Here is a 17,208-nt window from a genome sequence, read left to right as displayed (position 1 = left end):
TGCAAACAATTTTGAACATATTGCGCTGCACTACAAGCAGGTTACACTCATCACTGAATACAATACTGGTCTTTTCAAAGATACTAATCTTACAGGTGCATGTGATCAGCATGATGTGGTTCAATGCAGAGGTACCATGTGAATGTATCAGTGCATCGCGGTATATTCAAAAATTGTTTTAACCTATTGCTATGGTAGTTAATCCGATTATTACGTAACTTCGCCAGCATATACAATTGAATACCTGAGTGGAAGAAGGGCCCAACTCCATCAAAACTGTTTTGGAGATATTAAGAAAAAACTTAATATTTGGAAAAGTTTTATAGATAGAATGTTTTCATCTTCAGGGGACCTTTAATACATGAACATACAATATTACATACATTCGAATGATGTTTCCATGGCAACGGTACAGGTCTTAATACGAGCTGGAGTTGGGCCCTTCTTCCACTAATATACTGCAAGTGCCAGTTCTGTAAGCAGATGTGTTATAAATAGCTACAGAAATTTGGTAATTATCCATTAATTGCACAAGTAGAAGCATGTAATAGGTTAGCAAGAAAGTTTATTGCAGTGAAAAGCAGATTTCATGGATGAACAAAATTCCTGTTTAACCCAATATTTATGGAAGAAGGGCCCAACTCCATGGAGTTGGGCCTTTCTTCCATGAAAACCATGATTAAGTGTACGTGGAAGACTATTTAGAGAGTGGATTTTGGCTCATCTTTCACACACATGGAAGAACAGTCTGCTGGCAATAAAATGCTGGGTCTAACTCATTTTTGTAAAAAATTGGAGTTGGGCCCTTCTTCCACTCAGGTATTCAATTTTTTCCCCAACTTAACCCAGGGGTCTAACCAGCTTGGTTGATTGGTTTCTATCCTGAAAATATTCTTTGTGGTCTTGACTACTATTATGCCAAAGTAGAGATTTTTAGCAGTGTGCACAACTGTTGCAATTTTCCTGTATGCACTACCATCAGACCATTTTAAAACTTCATGTCCAGGGTCATGAGAACACATTTAAAAACTTTCTTGATACTAATATTAATATTGCTGGCAAAAAAAACCCCCAAATAAACATTTGATTTTTGAAAACAAATTTTGAAAATGTTCGGAATTATTTTCAGTCAAAATCAATACATTTTGGCCAAAAAATTAATTGAGTAACTCAGCAAGATTAAAAATAAAAATCTTTCGAAACGCAAAATCTAGGTCGGGCAACCTAAAACATGGTCACATCCGCAACTTTTGTCACATACGCAACCCTAAAAAATTATGACCAAAGAGGGCTATAGCCATTTTTTAAAAATTTGATGGTGGGCCAAAGATGTACATTGTATTTCTAATTAAAGCTTTCAAAGATGTTAAATCTCAAAATAATAACAGAAATAGCATTTTTTTGGTTGCGGATGTGGCATACGTGGTGGGGTGGCCTCAAAATGAGCTCTTGCTTACATACATGTTGTTATTTTAAGGTCATTTCTGCATTATATCAAACATCAGTATATTTGTACATTTTATAATTAATATTGTCCAGCATCCACTGTTACATACATTACAGGTTCGTGAATAACCTACAACACATCTATCTCTGCTAGACCTAATAAGTTCCTTGTATAGACCCTATCGAACAACCTCACCTGGAAGGGTATAACAATTGAAATAGCAGACATGTTGGTGGACAGAGGGAAAGGTCTTTAGTTTGATTCCGCAACCATTCTTTCGAATTGCCCTATGCCTATGGTACCTTATGGTTGACAAAATTTTATTTAAATGAGGACACAACGTAGTTATTTGAATTCTTCTACACGCCTCGCCCTATGAATTGAGCAATGCATTTTTTGTAAAGCTCACTACCATTCGCAAGATGCTGTGAACTACATTTTTTTTGCTGCTTCGACCAACAATACACCATATACCCTTAAATGAAGCAACAGAATTTGTGGATCTAATAATTAATACTAGCGAGCTGGTTCCAAATGGGCACAATATGCTGTAAATTAAAAGCCCATCTTGTAGCACTCAGTTTTAGAAAGCTGATTTACCAGTAACGAAGGATAAATGAAAATCTGGTGGTACGGTGGGACGGTCTTTGTTAATTCCATTAAAAAACTACATAATCATCTAGATTATAAATGTCATATAATCTCAGATTGCACTTATACATGTATATTATTGAGATCAGCATGATTCTCTTATAAATGGAAGAAGAGTTATAATAGTTCTGTTAACGTTTCTTTGTACTCAGCCTTGGGTTAAAAGTTTAACAGCAGGTGACTACGTACTACTAGCTATAGTCCTCTAAGCCTAATTGATAGGTAGGCCTACCGTACATGTACATGTTTACATGTAGGTCCTACCAGCCATTTTGTTGACAAGTTGTCTATTTCTGTCAATTGTTTTCCCCGAATTTTAATTCGCTTGAAGTTGAAGTGCCAACATGCTATATGGCACAGGTGTTTGCATTTACTTTACACATCGTCATCACTCATCACTACAGTATGATCATCTCGATCCATCTCTTGATTTAGCTTGTTGGTGCAGATGATTCCTTCAAGTACAAGTTCAAATTTCATCTGTAAAGAAATAAACCAAAATATAAATATTAATTATATATAAAATTAAATTTTTAAAAATCAGATTGTTCAAAATTTAAATCAGATTTTTTAAAATTTAAATCTGATTCTTTTTTTATTTATATTGATTTGTTTAATTTTTTTTATTCCAAGAACTATACCCGATGATAAAGTCAAAAGAGACCAGTGGAAAGCTAGACATAATACGCAATCCTATCAGGTATTTACAAATATTCGAAACATGTTTTTACATGCGAAAATTTCAAAGAAAATATTTGGTAAAATTATGGGAAAAACCTGTTGCATTTTACATCTTGAAGGTGAATTTTTAGCAATAGATAAAATGACATCATAGAGGTATTTTAATTGTATCCAAAAGTTGTAGAAGCATTAGGAATGAGGTAAAACCATCAATTTAAGAAAGAAATTAACTTACGTTTATCAAAAATTGTTTTTTTGAAACAAGCCATGTGATTTAAATTGCGATTTGATTCAACATGATTTAAATCACGAAACCCAGAATGATTCCATGAAATTTGATTTGTTTTATGATTCTCAATTATCCAGTAGCTGAAATTTACATAGTAGTTGATTTACAGAGCTACAATTCATCTGTAAGAAGGTAGCTGCAAGTGTAACTTGAAAAGGCATTAAAGACAAAGTTCATGGATCAGGTATACAGGCTGTAGCAAAATGATTATGGACATGACTGGACATAACAGGATGCGTTATGTGTCATAGGTCAGACAACGGGCGTGTTATGTGTCATAGGTCACATAAACGGGCGCATTATGTGTCAGGTCACATAACAGGGTGCATTATGTGTCATAGGTCATATAACAGGGCGCGTTGTGACATGTCATAGGTCACATGTGATAGGTCACATTATACTGGGCGCATTATGTGTCATAGGCACAGAATTAAAGACAGAGAATAGGGACTTGACCATATTAATACAGGCATGGAGCAATTGGGGGTATTCGGTTTCCCTCGGAATGCACTCGAGGCATTCGTTGTCATGCAAGCGCGACATGGATGAAGCTAGGGCGCATTTGAGGGACGCACTTGATGCGACCTGCACACGAGTACCAAGATGCTTCAGGTGAGATGCCACAAACAGAGCCTGTACCACCAGTCAAAGTCTCCGCATCATCCAATAATGAGGGCCGATTGTTCCATGAAATGCGACAGGCGAGACTGCTATGCAATTAACGCATATTTTCATGGTCTATTGCATAATCGCAAAAGCATGCAACGTATCATAAGTCATATATCTGTCATAGAACGGGTGCATTATGTGTCATAGGTCATACACCGGGGCGCGTTATGTGTCATAGGTCATATAATGGGGCACGTTATGTGTCATAGGTCACATAACGGGGTGTATTGTGTCATAGGTCACATAACGGGCACGTTATGTGTCATAGGTAACATAACAGGGAGCGTTATGTGTCATAGGTCACGTAACGGGGAGCAATATGTGACGTACATTACATAACGGGTGCGTTATGTGCCATAGGTCATATAACGGGGCATGTTATGTGTCATAGGTCATATAACGAGGCACGTTATGTGTCATAGGTCACATAACGGGGCATGTTATGTGTCACAGGTCACATAACCGGGTGCGTTATGTGTCATATGTCGCATAACAGGGCGCATTATGTGTCATACATGTAGGTTACATAATGGGGTGCGTTATGTGTCATAGGTCATATAACAGGCACGTTATGTGTCATAGGTCACATAACAGGGCGTGTTATGTGTCATTGGTCACATAACAGAGCATGTTATGTGTCATAGGTCATATAACGAGGCACATGTGTCATAGGTCACATAACGGGGCGTGTTATGTCACAGGTCACATAACTGGGCGCGTTATGTGTCATAGGTCGCATAACAGGGCGCATTATGTGTCATAGGTCACATAACAGGGTGTGTTATGTGTCATTGGTCACATAACAGAGCATGTTATGTGTCATATGTCACATGTGTCATAGGTCATATAATGGAACAACTATCATACTATAGCCTAACCTAACCAGGGGAAGATGAAAGAATTTAATGTCCAAATTTGTCATTATATAGTGCCCCAATTATTAACAGAAAATATAAGCAAACATTTCTGGGTAGATGTATCAATTTCTATGAAGCATGAAGGTTATGGTTTAATCATGTTCAAGAATATAAACTAATTTTTATTTGGCCCCGCCTCACAGTGGCCCCGGCTTTTGGTAGTAAATTGGCTTAGTGAAAAGTCCAGTGTATTTCTCCTACATGCCCTGCCTCATTACTTTGTAAATAATTACTCACCAATCAGTAAAGCCTGTTATAATCATGTGATGGCCACAATCCAATAGTAAATATGATTAGAAAAAAGGCTATTTCATACACTGTACAGTCACATTGCTAGATTAAATGGGCTAAATTGTTCTTGACATGTGAGGCAGGATTAGAAAAAGACATTCAAACAAGGGTATGAGATATTAGGAAATATTTCCTAGTCTCTTAACCACAGGGTTAGTGGGCAACAATAGCTATTCAAAGACACATGGTAAGGGAAAAATTGTGCATAGGAGATGTGAGTGGAAGTGAAATTAGAAGTTCACTCCGTGAACAAAAACTAGGTATTATTCCGGACCATTGTTTGAGGTATCATTTATTAATCATTCTGGACCATTTTGAGGTATACATTTATGAAGTCTATTTGCCGTGTGACCTAATCCTTTATATCATCCAATAAAGCAATTGCATGTACATACCAGACTTTTGATGTTCAGTTGAGTTTATCACTAAAACAGTAAACATTCTGATTTGTAAGCCAGTTGCTGCATTACCAAACAGTTCACTTCAAGTTGACATCACTGATATCACCTAGTGTGGAAATTCAAGAAATAAGATTTTATAAAATGGAGCAACCTTTTACAAGAACAAGCATTTATCCTCCAGGTTTCTGAAATAGGGATTCTCCATTCTGCACTTAAAAGGCATTTCGTGATCCACAGCCTCATCCCCCACTTTTTTTAAAAAAGTTGAGATTTTTATACCACTGCAAACCTCTGGCTACATAATGTTTATGTACCAAAATTTCTTGCATATTAATTTGTTTAGCAAAAATATCGTCAAATTTGAATTTTGTTCTGGTATTACAACAGTGGCCAATGGAGCAGTGTAATACACATAATCATGCATAACTCGCCAACGCAAAATCGCAATCAACTGAAATTTTGGGAATAAGCTTTTTTCGTGGATATCTACTGAAAAATGTCATAAAAAGAGGATGCTATAGGATCATGAAATCCTCCTTTAATACATGTAAAAGAATCCTAGCTTCAAAGTTACATGGGAGGTGGGTCTGATCAAATTCAAAATGTATTAGTGAATTGTTTGGCTAATTATTTGCACCCTAAAGTAAACTGCGCAGTGAACACCCTTTCATGCTTTGGATAAGTGCTGCAAATTTCTTGATCATTTCTTGAACATGCATCACTCATGCACTGCCACTGTGGCGCACTACTTTTGAGAAGTGCCACACGTTACTCATTTGCCTTCTTCGTGAGTTGTGTTGGAGATCAATGGGGGTACGACAGTAGCACGCACATTTCAATTAAGCTTTTTGCAAAATTCATGCCTTTAAAGCCAAACTATTAAGACAGTGTTCAAGATCTTGGCAACATGGCCAAAAGTTTGTAAAAAGTATTTAGGGGTGAAAACAGTGATAAAGTTTATGTTTATCATATAGGTTAAATTATGTGTAGAATCATTTTTAGAGCTAAAAACCTGACATCTCATGTGTTTTTAGAGAAAAAAATGGTTTTGGGGTCTTTTTTTGCTGAAAATTGGCATATTTTTGGTGACAATTTTTTTCACAGTAGATTTCAAATATGCTCACTGTACCTATTAAACTATTAAATATTGTTAATTTTGTAATCTAAATTATTAGACAATAGTATGTTTATTCCATTAAAACAATTACTTTAAGTATAACTTGTTTATTTTTGCCCTTATTTTGTTAACAATTTAAAAACTATTTTTATCATTTTTAGGTAATCAACTAAAGCGTGTAAAAAGTATTGGTATTTTGAAAAAAAAAAATCAAAACTCAAAACCAAACAAGCTTTTGAGATAAAAATGCAAACTTGTTGTGCCCACGTTTTTTTTCAAATCCTAATTTATAATAGGCCCCCCTATTAGGGTGTTATTTGCTGGCATTATAGCATAGACAAGCACAGGGGAAAAAAGTAAATTTTTGTCATTTTGGGTGCCACCATTGTCTGTGCTGTTGTGACTACATGAATGAACATTGCAATCTGAGAATGTTTTAATTACACAATTTAATGAGTTATCTAAGATCTTTGTGGATTGAAATACTGTTTTTCACATATAATTTCTTGAATCGCTATGTTATTGCAAGAAAGTAAGTTGTATCGGCACTTTTGTTTCATTTTACTAGACAAGACCAGCTAATAATTAAAAAAACATGAAAGTGTTTTCGGACACGTTCATTTTTTTTTCGGGTGGATGCATTTATATTTGTTTGCATTTTCCAACATTTTTACTGACAATTTTGTTATAAGAATTGCAAAAATCACAGGTTTCTTTAGTCATGTATGAAATAGGTTTTAATAAATAAGTATATCACATTACTCGAGAAATTGTAAAAAACAATGCACTACTGAGATGTTGATGCGTCTAATGCACTCCCCCATTTGGGGATCGTGCCCGGTAGGTTCAGTTTGTATTTAAAGGTAGGTCGTATGACCGTTCCAGGATTTGAAAATGACCCCCCCCCCTTTTCACGGGAATCGAGGACATTTGCAGCAATTTTACCCCCTATTTTTGCGAAATCAAGGACAATTTGCCCCCAAATACCTCCCCTATTTTTATCATTTTGAGGACGCATTTTCATTTCACCCCCTTATCACGAGGAATCAAGGACATTTTTCCGAAATAAATACCCCTATTTTTACCATTTCAAGGACGCTTTTGAATTTTTCCCCTATTTCACAGGGAAATGAGGACAATTTTTATCGGAAAAAATACCCTATAAATTTTTGTGTGGAACTACTAAAAAACGGACAGAAAAAATACAAAAAATGAAAACTGTAGCGGTAAAACACGGACGAAAGTCCTAGAAATACACCCTATTTCAAGGACAATTTTGCTCCAAAACACCCCTAATTTGGACAATCGCGAACAATTTTGTCCTCGAAAATTCCGCGGACATTTCTTGAAAAGTACCCCTAATTGGAACCATCATGCGTACACATCGTCAGTGAGACCGGGGGATCGTGCATTAGACGCATCAACATCTCAGTACGCGTGCATTATTTTGTACAATTTCACTCCCAACAAGTGATATGCGTTTATTAACCTATAATTAAGTCCCTGGGATTAAGTCCCACTTTTGGCACTGATCTACATACTATAGATAATGGGGTTCAGACTAGAGCTGTTTAGACATCTATTTTAAGAGTTACAAGTATATACAATCACGGTACATCATTTTGTCTCCTACAGTTGTCCACTCTGAAGTACAAAGTGACAATGCACATGTATACCGCGTGTTAACAGTGCATAGTGCTGCGTCTCTGCTGCAGGTATGCGTGCCTTCAACGTCGGCACAATGTGTGCGTCCGCGTCGGTACTTTTGTACTTCAGAGTAGACTGACTATAAAAGGTGAAGGAAGTGTTTGATATTTGCATAGAAGTAGTGATGTTATACACATTACGTTTTGTAACCTGGAGAGATTTGATCATGTCTCACCTCAAATTTTCAACCAAATCGATGGTAATAACACTTGTAGTGAGGGATCAACATTTAACCATAAATTGCCTCAGGCAAAACTCACATCCTGGGAACTAAATACCACACAAGGTCATTTTTATGCAACTCATTGACCCATGTGTGCCATATACTGCCTTTAGCTATAACTGCTATAATGACAGCCAATCAGCCATGGTGATGTGGTCAACTCACTGACAGATACCAACCTCAGGAGGGAATTAATTTTTTGATCAATTCTCTTTGTGATACTTGCCATCTTGTCATCCGTGCCCTCATCTTGTCTAAAATTGACTATGGCAATGGTCTACCTCCAATAGGGTCAAACAAAACTGACATTCAGTGTATATTCAACGAATCGCCGAACTGGGCTGCGAAGATGATACATCAAGTCCGTAAACATACAAGATCATGCCACTCCATGTTTGGAAGAACTGCATTGGTTGCCTGTGGAAAAAAGAATTTGTTTTAAAGTAGTTTTAATCATTTACAAATGCATGAATCATATGGCTCCTAATTACATCTCCTCTTGTATCACTCTCAATCAACCTGGTAGAGCTGGACTGTGCTCAGCATCTGACACAACATGACTGACAGAGCACAATACATTGTACATCTAAACTGCTGAAGTTCTGGAGCGCAGGGCCTTCTACTATAATGCTCCCGGAATATGTGGAATCGTTTACCAATCAATATCCGTGAATCTATGTCACTTGCTGTTTTTAAGAATGCTCTTAAGGATACATACTCTTGAATTCCATCCAACTTGTCCATGTTTTACATTTTTGCATATTTATGAAGTACATAAATGTATTCAACACTTCAGATATTCAATTTGCAAAATTTGTGCCTAAAAAGTGCTTTTAAAAATGATTGTAGTATATTCATTTTTACCCTACATATATGTTGTTTACAGTTGCTAGGTGATGGCAATTGGGATTGCCAGACCCAGCCATAAACATTTCTAAGACAGCTGGGCATAAAAATCCCTCTCATTCACAATATATATTATCACAAGGCAGAGAAAATCCATAAAAATCAATATATTCAGACAATGACATAACACCAGCCCTGTTTCAGCATTATTGAACACCATCCCACAATTCACCTGCTTTTGACAACTCTTGATCTAAATGTATTATAATACATGTTAGTTTGTCACACATCAGCACACATGTATTGACTGCATTGATTTGTGGGAAGTGCTTTGACTTGAAAGATTAGGCTCTTCACCAACCTTCAAAAGAATTCATTACTATACTGTTGTATGCATGGCTAGTTGTCAATAGTGTGACTTGTAAATGAGGCTTTTGTGTGGGTCAAATACTTGAGGTCAATTCTGGGCACCATTTTGAAAAGAATGTGCTTTTTATATGACTGGAGACACTTGAGATTTGGTCTATTTAACCTAGTGTTCTTGGACCTGAATTTGGATATAATATAAAGGATGTATACATTTTGCTTGGTGAGTAAAATTGAGATAGTAAACTTAGAACTGATTGGACACATAATGGCAAAACAGGTACCTGAATCACAAAAATTATTGAAACAGAAGCTTTTGAGAAAGTGTGTGATTTGGCAGAATGGTGGCAAGAAATGTTACTATTTTTCATCACTGCTGTAGTTTGGACATACAATCTTTGTACCTATGGCTTAAGTAGGATTCAGTGATATATTGCAGCTAGTTTAAAATAAAAAAATATGGGTCAAGAAAGAAAATAGAAGAACTTTAATGAATAAGCTTATGGCCAAATGTGGAGCACTGAAAATTTACGTTTTCTAGAACTTGTAAATTATATTTCGGAGGTTCATATACCACAGTTTGATAGCAAGAATGTAATTCTGGAATGTTTGACATATGCCTACAATTTGGTAGAGAAATCGGTGTGAAGTATATGGTATGATATCAACGGTCCAAAAATAAAGTAGCGAGTGGTGAGAGCGACCCAAGTCATAGGCTTCCAGTGAAAATCTGATTAAGGCTATAAAAATAACAATGGGAAAATAATAATATATAAGCCTTTGCCTTTAAGATGAGGTATAACTTTTATTTTTCCGATGATTATTTCTGGGCTAAATTTGATACTTAATGTGGCAAATTCATCACATTTTTTTGCTCAAAACCTTGAAAGAGGCAGTAACCTTAAGACACATTTGTATAATTCTTTCTAATTGCTCTATATATATTTTGCTTTTGTATTTTGGCCTTTTGCCACCTTCAATATTGTGTACAGCACTACGCTCTTAATGTAGCAGCACTTTATAAATGCTAAATGTGTATGTATGCATGTAGGTATACATTGTAGGTAGTGAAACATAATGAGGATTAATTACCATAGCAAAGTTACACTATTTTTGAATGTAATAATTGTCCTTCACTATAATCAGGCCACACTCACCACCTAGTGTATTTGCTCAATCATTGATTGAATATAATACCGCTTTTTGAAACCTAGCTACAGTGGACTCGGCATAACTTGATCAGGGGTAGCGCTAAAACTAAACACTGCTGTGTCCGTAGGGACCCCAGAACTTGCAGAAAATGAAAAAGTAGGGGGTCCGGATTAGAGTTTGGCGAGTCCCAGTTGCACAAATGCAGCATAATAGTATGTCTGCAATAGCGCTAGATTGAAAAACTGGGGGTCTGCAGGGACCCCTGAACTTGCAGAAAATTTAAAAACAGGGGGTCCGAACTCTGATTTTGGTGGGTCCGGGACCCCAAAAAGCAACCTAGCGCTACCCTTACCGAAATGAAAGCCTTCATTAGGCAGTTATTAGGCAGTCTGTTAAGCAGTTAATACAGGCAGTCACTTGAAGCTGTTGATATATGAAGCTCTATATAGACCTGAAAGCACATAGGCAGTACCTAGACCTGTAAAATGGGCAAAATGAAGCACTATAGGCAGTTCTTAGACCTTCACCTTCAGCTCTAATTTAGGCAGTTCACCTCAAATGAAGCTCTAATTTAGGCAGTCGTCGACCTCAAAAGAAGCACTAATTATGGCAGTTGACTGCCTAAAATGAAGCTCTAATTTAGGCAGTCGACAGTCTCTAATGAAGCTCTAATTTAGGCAGTCAAATGAAGCTCTAAATTAAGCAGTTGCAGGGACATGCCTTTTGAGGAGAGTGAGAGCAATCACTCTAGCTGCTCTCCTTAAATCCGATATAGGAGAGTGATTTTAGCTCTCCTTAGTTTACCATTTTCTCCTTACATTCTATTGTAAATGCACTATAAAACAGCTCTCCTTGAAGGCTCCATCAGACCTAAAACGTTCTCCAGCAATTCCAAAAAGACAGTCCTTGCAGTCGTCAACTGCCTCAAATAAAACGGAAGCTTAAATTTTAAGGAAGATCGCTGGACGTCTCCCGATTTGCTGTGGAAACTTGTTTTCATGAATCAAAGTACTTATACTTTCCATTTTAGTTATTAATTATTGGGGAATGTTTATGCCCTCAGCTGACAATCAATCATGCCATAATTTCTTTCAATGAATTAGCCTCAATCAGCAGGCAGCCAACAATTAAAGCAATTTGCAGTCTTTTCTTGGTCAACATGACATCTTTTCACCATATTTTGACAGTGTACACTTCAATCTGTGTTATTCAAAGTAATACAAGCATCATACAATCATGTATTCATTATTTCAGACCCCCCCGGTTCTGGAGCCACAGCCCTTAACTTGATCAAGTGGCATCCAACAAAGCATATGAGCATCCCGTGGCATGCCTCTAGCTCAGTCTGTATTTTTTGCCGGTAGGCCAGCAGATCTCGATCAGTCCCCTGAGCCCAATACAGTACATGGAAATTTACTTGTTAACACAAACTGTAAAGAGAAATGAGATTTTACTCATTTTCCAGCGTTTTCGTGAGATTTACTACCTAGGAGTGAGATTATACTACCCTGGCGTGAGACCGTGAGAGAGTGACCCAATGCGTGAGACTCGCGGCCAACGCAGCGTGTGCACTGCGTATGAAACCAGGAGTTGAGTGGTTACAAACACAGGAATTCGAGGAGGTTAGACCCAAAAAGCAGTAATTCAAGGATCTTCTGAAAGTGGAGAACCCTAGGGGGGTTAGGACGTCTTTTCCGGCATTTCCTTCAATTCGAGGAGATCCATAATTGTATTTGTGCTAATTAAGTTCTCCTCACATTCCTGTGAAAACTCCTTGTTTTGTATGTAAAGTGTGCACAGTTTAATACACTTCACACACTATATGCTTTTCTGTCTCCTCGTTTAGACTGCGCTATGAGTATAGGTGTGAGAGTTGACAGCCCATCTGTTCCGAAACACTAAATGATTTTGAGTCCCAAGCATAAATTGAACACCATATAATGACATGATAACACAAAGTAAAATGCAAATCTAAAATCCAAGGCCCGAACAATTTTGTTTAACAATTAAAGTTTCAGATTCCTAGCCCGATTCCTAGGTGCCAACCCGGGCCCATCAGTACACCACATGCTATATACTTTGCGGCATATCGTACCACTATACCTCCGATCCCCAACCTTTTAGATGTATCAGTTATTGCCAATGATATGAATCCAATTTGCAGTTGCTAGAAAGCAAGGTTATCACAGAAAACTAATTTTGGATACATGCAAGTGCATAGGCCTACTGCAAAATTCAGCAGCCTGTGCACACATTATCTGTACATGCAGTTGATAAGCTTACAACATTTATACTGCTTGCAATACAACCCTGCAAACCTTTAATTTACCTGTGCATCAACAGGTGTATCAGTGGCGTGTCCAGGGGGGGAGCTTTGGGTGCTGAAGCCCCCCGCACTTTGTTAAAAATCATGTAAAATCAGCCGTTTTTTGGCGATTTTAGCCATCAAGCCCCCCACATAAATCTGAAAGAGGGGCTGAGCCCCCCGCAGGAAAAGATCCTGGACACGCCGGTGTGTATAGTCATCTGTAGTATAAAATTCCCCATAAAGAATGAATGATTTGTGTGAAGAGACCATTAAAACACCACCATCTAAAGCACAGCTTGTTGAATCCAACAGCAAATTTGAAATGGCAGTTGGTGATCATGTGACCGGTCATGACTTATGCAAATTAGCTTCTGACTGTCTATTAGGTCTGACTGCCTATTAGAGCTTCATTTAGAGCTTCATTTTCATGATGAAAAAATCATAAGTATTAGAGCTTCATTTTGATTGGAGAAAAAGATCAAAGTATTAGAGCTTCATATAGTGACTGCCTATTATAGACCTTCATATCTGTCAAGCTCTTTGACTGCCTAAGTCACAGGCCTTCAACTGCCTAATTTTCCAGCAACTTCTTGTTGATAGTTTGATTAGGCAGTCATTTGTCTTCAACTGCCTATGAACTGCCTATTAACTGTCTATTAGGCAGTTGTGTTTGGTAAGGGTACCCCTGAACTTGATGTGAAATTACTATTCGTAGTGTAGTAATAATCGGATTAACTAGCTACCATAGCAATAGGTGCACAATTTTTTAATATATGCGCCGCACTAGTACGCTCATGCGGTACGTACTGCATTGAACCACAGATGTCAAAGAGCACATAAATCATATGCTTAAGAACTGGGGGGGGGGGAATATTAATTTTGGTGTGGGAGCCTGAATACCTTTCAGCCACCCTCCCTCCCACCCCAATAATCCTAGGTGGAGTTAACAAAAGAGGGAAGAGTGTTTGTGACCTATATTTTGCAAAAAAACTCTGGGGGTGGAAAACCCTGTCTGCCACCCCAGGGTGGCCCACTAAAGAGTTTTAAACTTTCAGCTCCCCAAATGTAAAAAAATCTTCCTAAGCCAATGCAAATGTTGATTTACCTTGTTTTGCAGATGCAATCAAAATTCAGTATCTCTTGTCGCTGTCATAATTCCCATTCAAAAAATTGGTGGACCAGTACAATAGATTTCTCAGCCATTCTAAGTGTAAGGCAAACATAATGCAAAACATACAAAATAAATAAAAGCATATTACTATTGTATCATGGGCTGGACAATGGTCTATCTTTGGAACTAAGCAAGAAAAGTAGTACTATTTTTATTAATTCAAATTAATCAATTAATTGAGATCGGCATTGGTGGATGCCCTTCCTGCTAGACAGGGAGTGGGGAAGATATTTGGAGAGTTTTTATGTTTGATGTCACATTAGGAGTTACACAAACATATTTGATGAGATTTGGTCATATAATTTTTGAGAAAAATGCAAAAATTGGCACAAAATTGAGCAGGGGTGTAGTACCCCCTTAACCAAGTAAAATCTTTCAGGCAATGTGTGACTGCTAATTTTCCATAGGACCTCTGTAGAATTTTGTCTGAAAATTTAGGTACAACAATGAAACTTGCCTAGCATCAAAGGATTAACATTGACCATAATAAACCAATGGAATTGTTTTTTTTGTGTTTTTATCACATTTTTAGAAGAAACCTTACCTCTGTCTCAGAATTACTAAACCAACAGTAGGTCTAATAATTGCAAGATGTTTGCACCACAAATTTGTGTTCATCAAGGAACTCTTGATACACCAGCAACTTTGCGGGTAGCAAATTCACATGCATACAGCGCAACTGCAACATTTTCAGAACTGTGTTGATTGCGTTTGAGCAATAACATTGTGTTTGAATTTTTTCCGGGGGGCATTGAGCGGGCAAAGTGAATTATTTGGTGGGGGGGCAAAACCAAAAAAGGTGACATTTTCGTAATTTTGCCTTTTTACGGGGAGTGGGGGTGGCAACGGGTGGGGTTGGGAGTTGGCAAGAGTGTTGCTTACCGTATGAGAGACGACAGGCAAGACCAATATTTTGCGTAGTGGATGCCACACACTACGATAAAAATATTGGACCTGCCTGTCGTCTATCATAGGTAGAGGATAGTAACCAAAAACAAATATTTCTATCATTTGTTCTCATTCTTTAGTCAGTTACCATAAATTATTATTTTGATTTTAACTAAAACTAGTTTTATTTAGGGAAAAATTAATTAACTATAAAACTAACAGCCATGAAAACTCCCTTATTCTAAAATGAAAAAAAAATTCAGTTCTTGGCGCATACTGTGGCGTGACATTACTTGGCGGTACTTCACGCAGCTAGTGCGCATCTCTTGACAAGCGTGTTGCGTAACGATGCATGTACGCGCACCATATCCTCTACCGTGTTTTAAACGACATACAGGAACTCAATGAAATGCAGTGCTTATACAAGCTAGACCACAGCCACTGACTAAGATCAGAATTAACAATTTTATATCTAGGCCTATGCCTTTGCAGAAACTATACGCCTAATCTAGTCCGTTATACTAAGACATAGAGTTGCAGCTAAAATATACGCCTATTATCCAAGTATTAAATTCTTGGCCAAGCTGGAACATAGTGCGCTAAGTGAGGTTCCAGACATGAGTAGAAAGCATGCACTCGTGTTACATGATTGCGTACGGTACACGATAGTACGCTACATGGATGCAACAGGTATGTTCGAGCTTGGCCAAGAAATAGTTTCTTGGAACTGAGATTACGTACCGCGTGGTGCAATTTATGTGGTGTAACGGCACAAATATCGCGATTGATTGGGCACGCATAGGTTACTGTTGCATTACTGTAAGCCTGACAGTCACAGTTGTCATGACATGGTTGTCATTGCATTATATGATTATCAATATCATTGCATGCCAAATGGTGCCAGGATCGGAAACTTCTATAGTTTTTGCTATAGTCAAATGCAGCAAACCTTTGATGAGCGCGACTACCGTGATGTTGCAAATTCGGCGCTAACAACGCGCACGGCGCACAGTTCATTCATAAATTTCCACTCAGCAACAACATATCGCCTTAGCAGCCAATCAGAGACAAGTGCGTGCAACGCAGTAAATACGTGATGTATCCTTACAATACGCGCTCGTCAAAGGTTTACTTTACTGCATTTTAGTATAGATTGCAAAATGCAGGGGCAAAATGTTAACACACATGCACAGCCCAGGCTGCAAAGCCTGCAACTGAATACCGATTAAAGTTTTTATTTTCATCAAGACCTTGCAAATGATCCACAGTAGCGCACAGTTATACATGAGAAGATTAAGCCTAGTACCAATACAACATCATCATGCAGCATTAAAGAAAATTTAAGCTTACCTGAATTGCAATGAATGTAGAATTGTAACATCATTCAACTTGCACCTCGTCTATTATACATTACGAATTAGATCGATTGAAGACGTTCCTAAACATGTAAACTGTCATGACGATTCATTTTCCACGAACCACGGACGCGGGTTTTTGTCGAAATTGAAACACCAGATATAAATAAGTAGGGCCAAAAATAGAGCTACACCATGTACACAGCGGTGACACAGCTGATGAAATCGATTGATTGATAAACAAGGTCTTCGGCCCGGAAGTCAGAAGTTGCCAGTCATATAGCTGGGTTTGAGGCAATGGAACTTTTAACACAGGTGACCCTGGGTCATTTGGATGCCCTAAGTCCTAATTTATACTAATAATCTCATCCCCACAAAGTTAGGGCATTTTGAAAAAACATGCATGATAAAAATTTAAATTAACTTCACAAAAAATACTTATATTACACAATAGTTATCTGTATGACACTAAAATACCTTTAGCGTACTTAATCTCTGAAATTAGCTAATATGAAACAGTTTTGAGTACAGTGTTGCCTGCCCATTTAGGGCGTATGCCCTAACTCGCTATTTGTAATTATTATTATTGTTATTGTTATTGTTATTATTATTATTACTATTATTATTATTACTATTATTATTATTATTAGTGTTATTATTATTACTATTATTATTATTATTATTATAATTATTATTATTATTATTATTATTATTATTATTATTATATTA

At 37.3% G+C, this 17,208-nt stretch overlaps 1 protein-coding gene and 1 long non-coding RNA gene across 3 annotated transcripts in view; one reads left to right on the top strand and one right to left on the bottom strand.

The window, feature by feature from the left end:
- Nucleotides 1-17,208, top strand: part of LOC140144765 (acetylcholinesterase-like) — a 102,128-nt gene that overhangs the window by 66,563 nt on the left and 18,357 nt on the right. The window lies entirely within an intron of this gene.
- LOC140144767 (uncharacterized) lies at nucleotides 7,403-16,691 on the bottom strand. The gene is made up of 3 exons (XR_011857931.1): nucleotides 16,475-16,691; nucleotides 14,171-14,269; nucleotides 7,403-8,810 (listed from the first exon to the last, which is right to left on the bottom strand). It is a non-coding gene; the product is annotated as an uncharacterized lncRNA (long non-coding RNA).

Source organism: Amphiura filiformis, unplaced genomic scaffold, assembly GCF_039555335.1.
Source record: "Amphiura filiformis unplaced genomic scaffold, Afil_fr2py scaffold_79, whole genome shotgun sequence".
NCBI lineage: Eukaryota > Metazoa > Echinodermata > Ophiuroidea > Amphilepidida > Amphiuridae > Amphiura > Amphiura filiformis.
This window is presented reverse-complemented; position numbering and strand designations above follow the sequence as displayed.